We start from the raw sequence: 8030 nt of genomic DNA, 5'->3' as shown, positions 1-8030 counted from the left end.
GATGAGTGAGAGCACATAATGGGACTATAGCCTAGCCAAGCTGACACAGGAGAGCCATCACAGACTTGTACTTACAGAAGCTAGTTTTGGTGATGGATTGCCATAAACCTATTTCAAGAGTATACTGTGTGATATCCTATATAATAAAGAGCTAATATGCTAATTAGACCTTCCAGAATGACCAGTGGGCAGGGGGCGGGGCCACGGGGCTGCAAGGGCCGAGGCAGCTGGGGCTGTGAGGGCCTACACTTGCATGAATTTCGTGCACTGGGGCTCTAGTAAGCAATAATTATGATTTTTAATTCCTTTAATTTCTAAAGTAAAAATTCAGTTTATTCATCTGTTTATGACACAGTACATAAGAAGCAAGGTGTTTTGCACCATAGATTCCACTTCCAGCTCCTTCGGATGTGCATTTCTTTGGCTAAAAAGACTAGAAGGAAAGCAAGGCAATGTTTAAGCAACTGAAATGAGGATGGGCCGGGGGCAATACTAACACCATCCTCACAGGGATGGGTACAGGGAGCTATTAGTTATAAGCTGATTTTCCAGAATTAGCTGGAAGCATAGGAATACCACTCCTGGATGCTAGAGACCCGCGAGCCTCACTCATCCCCACCACACAGGTACAGCAGGGCTTTCTGATGTCCTGTTGGATGTAGTAGTACAGGGACTCACCATCCTTCCCTTTCAATTCAGACAGACCTGATTTTCAACATGTCCACTTCAAAGCAGGAGACCATGATTCTGATCAGGACCTTATTGCGAGTCCCATTGCCTTTCATGGAGTCGTCCAGTTGGTCAGCAAGTCATACAGGGACTTGTTCTGATTACTCTGCACCAGGTTCAGGAAAGCATTTGCCAGGTCTCCCTGACTTCCTTCTTGATGCTCTCCAACATGTCATAAGGGCTGTAGCTCTTGTCCCTTTCATATGCTTTCTGGAGGTGACACAAGCTACGCTCAGTCACAATGCTGATCCACTTGGGAACATCAGTCCCTTTTCACTCCAGCCTCAGAGAGATCCCAGACCTCTTTCAGCCAGCTCATAATCCATGACAGAACCATCTGCCCTTCTACCCTTCACAAGGGCAACCATCAGCTTGCAGAAGTCACCACAGGTGTCGGAAATAATGTCCTTCTCCAGATCAGTCTTGCACATTTCCTTGTAGACTGTTAATTTCCTGCAACTCCTGGTCAGTCCTTGAGCAGATGATCTCAATGAGGGAGTCCTCATTAGTCCCCTTCATGGAGGCCTTCAGCTCTGAAGCATCATACTGAGCAGGTGTTTTCAATAGGCCCCAATCACCCTCCCCAGGTGAAGGCTGACTTCAGTGCTGATGCAAGCTCCTTTTTGGTCCTTCTCTGGTAGGCAAAGGCAACATCTTGTCTCTGCTCATTGCTGCAACTGGTCAAAATGTCGATGGTGGTGATTTCACTCACACCTTTGTTCTTGATGGTTGTCAGCATCGAAGTTAGTATAGGCGTTGACTGACCCATAGAATGATCACCCTCAAGCTGAGCTTGCACAGAAGTCCGTGAGTAGCAGACATTTTGAAAGAAGCTGGGCCAGGTGCCGAGAGCTGTGAGTGTCCCCAGAGGCCAAGCTAGTTCTGATTTCTTTTAAAGGAGCAAATTGATTTTTCACTGAAATGGTTTATCCTTGAAAGTAGGTGTTTTGGAGAAGACTCTCTACACTTATGTTTGTGATGCTGCCGTCACTCCAAAACCGTTTCTTGAATCTTTTTTGGAAGTTTCTTTAGATCCATTTAGAAGCCACAGAATAAAATTTAACATTTTATTCAATACCTTGTTTTTTGACCAAACATCACACACAGCTTCATATCACACACTTCCTTCTTATTCATCAGACTTGGTTCAATTTTCCCCCCAAAATTTAGATGTCCACTTCAAAAAGCTTTAATTTTATGTACTCCTAGGACATTAATTTTTCTGAAGCACAATTCCAGTCATTCTGATGCTTAAAGCCTCTCAGAGGTTTCCCATTTCTTAAAATTTTAATTTTCTTTAATTTTAAAGTACAGACTTCTCAGATGGTCATTCAAAGCCCTATGCAATATTGTCCAACCTGTCTTTATGGCCTACTTTCATTCTCACCAGCATGTACTGCTCTCTAGCCAACTTGGACTACCTGAGAGAGCCAAGGATGTCTATCTATCTCACCTATTTTGCTGTGTCTCGCCACTTCCACCTTCTCTAACCCCCATCCCAATCTCCTGCTTATTAAAAGCCAGCCTTCAAGGCCTGGCTCATGTTTCTCATGAAATTATCCAAAGAATGTTTTCATGTTTCTCATGAAATTATCCAAAGAATGTTTTCTGTGCCAGGATTTTCATAGCACCTTGATATTACTATTCCTTTTGTACCTGGAACCCTATCCAGAATGTGGGATATAGATGTCATAATTAAATAATATGAATTGCAAAAGTAGAGAGAGTGAGAATGGTATCCTTGCTTTGTTTTCTCACTGTGCTTGGTCTCTGCTCTATCTTGTCCACAAGGAATGTGATGCAGTATCACTGAAGGTGTTCTGACTTACAAGCAATTCGAAGTGACTCCCCAAAGCACTTTCCACAACAGGAGGACCACCAGAACTAAAGCATCACTCCCAAGTTGGCACACTGAATAATGCAAGATCAATTATGTATTTTAATCTGTCTTTTTTACTCACATTATGCAATCATGAGCCTGGGTATTAATGAGCTCTTGTCTTTCCTTAATTGAACTAGACCATCAAAAACCTATTGCTGAGATTCCATCTCACGGCACTCATGCTCCAACATGTACTGGCCCTTAAATCGTGAATAAGTTCCAACTGTGTAATTACTTCTGCCTACTTGTTCTAAAAAAAAAAATCTGCAGAACTTCAGTATGTTCTATGTCTGCTTTCAGCTCATCTTTTGAGACATTCTGCCTCCTTCCCGGTCCCCATTCCCCAGCTCTTAACAAACCCTGTCTCAACTAGAGCCATCACAGACACTGTGACCACTGCCTGGGGAGCCGTGCCTGCCATACATTGAAGTCTTTCAGAATGATAACCTCTAAGGAAGTGGTTCTGTTTGTGTTTTGTTTGTTTTGCATTTAAGTAGAAAATCAGGCTTTTGGGCTGTGGTTGCCTGTTAGCACAGCCAAAGGATTAATCAGGTGGATTCTACAGCCAGGCTGCCTTGGTTAGAATTGGCTCTGCTGCCTGCTGACAGCATGATACTGGGCAAGGTGCTGAATCTCTTGTGCCTCTGGTTTCCTAATTTATGAAAGAGATGGCAATAGCACCTGTCTCACAGGGTTGCTGCCAGAAGTCAATGTAGAACAGTTCTTGGCATCATAGTAAATTCTCAGTAAATAGAAGCTCTTACTCAACTATATCATCATTATGTGATTTCAGTGAGCTATCTACCTCTATAGTATAACTAGTGGCCTGGTGCACAAATTCGTGCACATTGAAAGGAAATTAATTAGAAAAAATGTTTTAATATTGCTATTCACCCTTTCTCTATAATAGAAGTGTCAACCAAATTCACAATTGACAATGACAGATGGAAACACACCTGTGCAATTGGCGCCAGTGAGAGCTTTATATGTATTGTGTATGTGCGAGTCAACTTAGCCTTTTATATGTATAATAGAGGCCCAATGCACAAAATTCATGCAAGAGTAGGCCTTCCTTCCCCTGGCTGCTGGCACTGGCTTCCCTCTGACACCCAGGACCCGGGCTTCCCTCTGGCCTCTGGCAGGCACCCGAGACCTGGGCTTCCCTCGCAGCCCCAGCTTCATCCAGAAGGTCGTCCAGAAGGACATCTGGTCTAATTAGCATATTACGCTTTTATTATTATAGATAGAATAAACTTGCTTAATTAGACCTGCTTTCTGATGTAGCTAAACTTTTCCAGCCCAGTGAAGCACCCCAACTTCTCTTTCAGGTAATTGTCAGCAACACAGCAGTAGATATCAACACAAAGCAGATTATTATTGTAGATCACGCAGGGACAACAAAGGGTAAAATATTTAACTGCAGCAGTGTTTGACTATATTCTGTGCAGTGAGAAAACCTGAAGTCATTTTCAAGGTCCACCATTTCTTACTTTTTTTCAGTCGGGTCAAGTTTCTAAGCTTTCTAAATCTCTGTTTTCCAGCTAATGAAAAGCAAATAGGATTCCACCGAGTCTCTTATCTACCTACTCCAGGACTTCCATGAAGATCAAATGAAATGAGGCACAGGAAAACGCTTCACAGACATTTGGTTAAAGTGTGAAATGTTTCCACCTGGCTATAAAGCAAGTCGTGTTCCTGGGTTGAAGAAACTGCAAGGAGGCTAGTTGTCACTAGGGAGAGGAAGCTGGGCATTGCTATGTGATGTTATTACCTGGAGGGACACAGAATATTAGCCTTTTATATATATAGATAATCCAGCAACATTTTATACTTTCTGTCTTCCTTGCTGTTTGGGGAAGGGTTATAATGGGAGAGTTCTCAGTGCTTTTATTTGCAGTTCACAGGGTGTCTAACTGCTAAGATGTTCAGCCAGCGATTACTCTGAGCAGGTGGAGGCTCGCCTTCCTCTTGATGGAATGATTTCTTCAGAAGGAGTAATCCTGTTCTTAATCTCATTGAGTTCTTCCTAGTCACATCATTGCACAACACTGGGCTAATAGGCATAGTTCATTTTTACCTCCCTCCCTACCCCAAATAAGAGGAGAGGGGGGGGCATCAGGGTAAAAGAGTGCAGATGTTATGTATGCACCTGTACATATGCACTTAAATATGAATATAAAATTGGTTTGCTTTGGTATGTGAGGCAACACCTGAATTTTGAATAAGAAAACGGGCCAGTAACACAAAGGAAGGATCATCCAAAAGCTGCATTCCAGCAGTCTGAGGGGTGACTGGGAATGACCTAACCTCTGTGGAAACTTCTCAGTGTGTCATTGTGTAGGGTAAATGGAAGTGGGGCTGGGCCAGAACCCTGGAGAGTTTTCCCCGACTCTCAATATTCTCTAGACAAACGATAGCTCTTCTCATCCCCTCACCTCTCCCCCTGTTTTCCTCATACGAAGTCATCTTGTTCAGCCACAGTTTACATTCAGGGCCCATTGTTTAGGTCTGAGAAATGAGACAGGATGATACTCAGCATTATACATTTATTCTTGTGGGAAGAATGAACAGCTCATTCTTTAATGTTTACAAATTGCTTTGTAGATGAAAAGTGTTGAACAAATGCCAAGTAACATTATTGCTTTTAGGGGTGTTTGTTTCCAGTCTGGTAAAAAGCATTTATCTCTAGGCCCAATGGAAGCTCAAACTTCCAGAGCCAGAATTTATATCTGTTTCTCTCAAGTATAATAAAAACAGAGCCTCCTGTGTGCACACTGATGATGCTAAGAGCATTGTAAGTTTTGGTTACTTAAAAAAAGAAGTGGTCACCCAAGGAACGAAGACATCGGGTAGGGACAGGGAAGAAGAGAGGGAGAGGCATACCCTCAAATACTCTTCAAGGGCATGTGGTTTGATGGCAAGGGAATTAAGAACTGGAGGAATAAATGGAGTAGGAGGAGATGCAACATTTTAAACAACTTAAAATATAGTCCAGTGCAGAAGGATCCCAGGTACCTCTTTCATAAAGGAGTAGGTATGGCGAAGGAAAGCTGCAAGGGTGCCAGATCGCTGCTTCCCATCACCACAGTTGTCATGAAGTTGTCTTCTTTGAAATAAAAATGAGAATCCCTGGGTTCAGCCTTAGAAAAGGAGAAATGCCATATCTCAGGATGTGGCATGCTCACTTCTGGATTTTGAACGCAAAATAAAGCTGTGGCAAAATTGAATAATGGGAAGAAATGTGTTCAGTCTGTTAAACTTTAGTTGCAAGCTACAGAAACTAACTCTGGTTAAGGGGATGTATTGGAAGGATATGAAGTACCTCAGAGAATTAATAGCAAGTCTGCGTGAACAGGCCATGGAGAGGACAGGGACCCAAGCAATTTCAGAGATCTCGTGGGAAGTGAGCGACACCAGACTTGGCCACGAGAAAGCTTCTGGTTGCTGAACTGCTGTTCCTCTGCTCAAGACTCAGAATCCCAGGAGAGAGAGTCTGACTGGCTCAGCTTAGGTCAAGGGACAAGTACTGCTTGTGTGAACAAATGTATCATAGTTCTCTAGAAATTCAGAGGAGGGGGATGGAAGACACAGTGGTCTGGCAAGGCCTCAGGGAAGAGGACAGGTTTAATATCATGCACAAGGCCTGAAGTTTAAACAGTAGTTAAAAACCCCAGCCAGAGTGGGGCACAGCACTTTGATTGACAGTCCAAATATGACCACATGCACTGGGAAGTTCTCCAAAGGAAAACTGAGGAACCAGCAAAGGGTGACAAAAACAACAGATGTCATTACACATGAGTGGGCAATGGAGAAGAGAAAGAGGATGCTGGATAGAGAAGTTCTTCAGAGATTCTTACCAATTATTATTTTATCCTTATTAGATATCTAGGGCATCACTTAGAGGGCTCTGCTTTGCTCAAGGCCTCAATTCTTACCTCTTCAGCGTTAATTTCTCTTTTCTGTCCTGGATGTCTACTTAGGTGTTCCAATTTTATCTCATTTAATTCTAGTTAACCAAAATATATCGAGCAGTTAATTGTTACATACATCATGCTAAGTGTGAATAAATGTTATTCCTGACTTAAGAAGGTTAAACTCTCATAGAGAAGCTCACTATCTAGCCAAATTCATGCTCTTTACTCCACACCAACAATTTATTTTACTCATTAGTGTTTTAATAGTATATGCCCAGACCATCAGCCTCAAAGCCTTAGAATTATTTACAACACAACCTTTTCTTAAGCTCCCATATTTCTATCACTTATCAGCTTATCCACGTAGTAAGTCCTACCAGTCCTTCCTCCCAAATCCGTACACCCATTTGTGCATTTCTGTACTGGTGCCCCCACTTGCTGAAGACCTCGTTTACTTTTCTGTAATAACCACTTCAGGTTCCAGAAGCCTTACAGTAATTTCACTTTGACCCGTGTAACTTATTTTCCACTACTCTTAAAACATAATCACAGCTCCAGGCAGGTCAGTCGTCTCATTGTTCTTAAAATATACCATGTTATTCTGGCTTTCATGCCCTTCCACATACCTTTCTCCTCCTCATCTGGAATGTCCTCCTTTCTTTCATCCGTTTAAACCAGTTGTTCTTAACCTGGTCACATATTCCCATCACCTGGAGATGGTTGTTCCTCCCTCCGTCCCTTCCTTCCTTCTTTCCCAATGGAAAGGACCCAGCTAGATCAATTAAGCTGAAAGTTCTGGGGCTTCAGTATTTTTAAAGGCTAAATTAGACCTCACGGAAGTGTCCATAAACCAGTCCTGCTCCCGAGACCCTCCTGGATCACTATGGCCACTATGTCTTTGACCCCCATCTTTCTTTGAACTTCTGGAAAACTACAGTGCCCTTTGTCCAAAACTAGCAGCTAATTCCTACCTTACGGCATTATTTCCTAGTTGTCTCTGATGTTTAGTTTATTAACAAGCTCCTTGAGGGCATGAATAAAAGCTTAAATGATTAGTAAGCTCTTTCAGATAATGAAAAATAAAATAAATGGAAATAAATTAAAGAATGTTTAAAATGACCGTGAGTGGTCAGTGAAGTGATATGGGCTGAATTGTGTCCCCTCAAAAATTTATATGTTGAGCCTAACTCCTAATGCCTCAGAATGGGACTGATTTTGGAGGAAAGGCCTTTAAAGAGGTCAGTAAGTTAAATGAGGCCATAAGGTGGGTTCTAATGAATCTATCTGATCCTATAAGAAGAGGAACTTTGGACATGCAGAGGAAAGACCATGTGAGAACACAGAAAGAACACCTGCAAACCAAGAGAAGAGGCCTCATAAGCATGTCATACTTGCGGCCCGCCAGCCACAAGTTTGACAAGCTTGCCTCAGAAGAAACCAAACCTGTGACACCTTAATCTCATATTTTCAGCCTCCACAACTGGGAGAAAATTAATTTTTGTTGT

The 8030-nt window shown here is 42.4% G+C and overlaps 1 pseudogene; it reads right to left on the bottom strand.

The window, feature by feature from the left end:
- Positions 1–605: 605 nt before the first annotated feature.
- LOC103294062 (annexin A2-like) lies at positions 606–7232 on the bottom strand (annotated as a pseudogene).
- Between the last annotated feature and the right edge of the window lie 798 nt (positions 7233–8030).

Source organism: Eptesicus fuscus, chromosome 5 (assembly GCF_027574615.1).
Source record: "Eptesicus fuscus isolate TK198812 chromosome 5, DD_ASM_mEF_20220401, whole genome shotgun sequence".
NCBI lineage: Eukaryota > Metazoa > Chordata > Mammalia > Chiroptera > Vespertilionidae > Eptesicus > Eptesicus fuscus.
The sequence above is the reverse complement of the archived record's forward strand: the minus strand, read 5'-3'. Positions and strand labels throughout refer to the sequence as shown.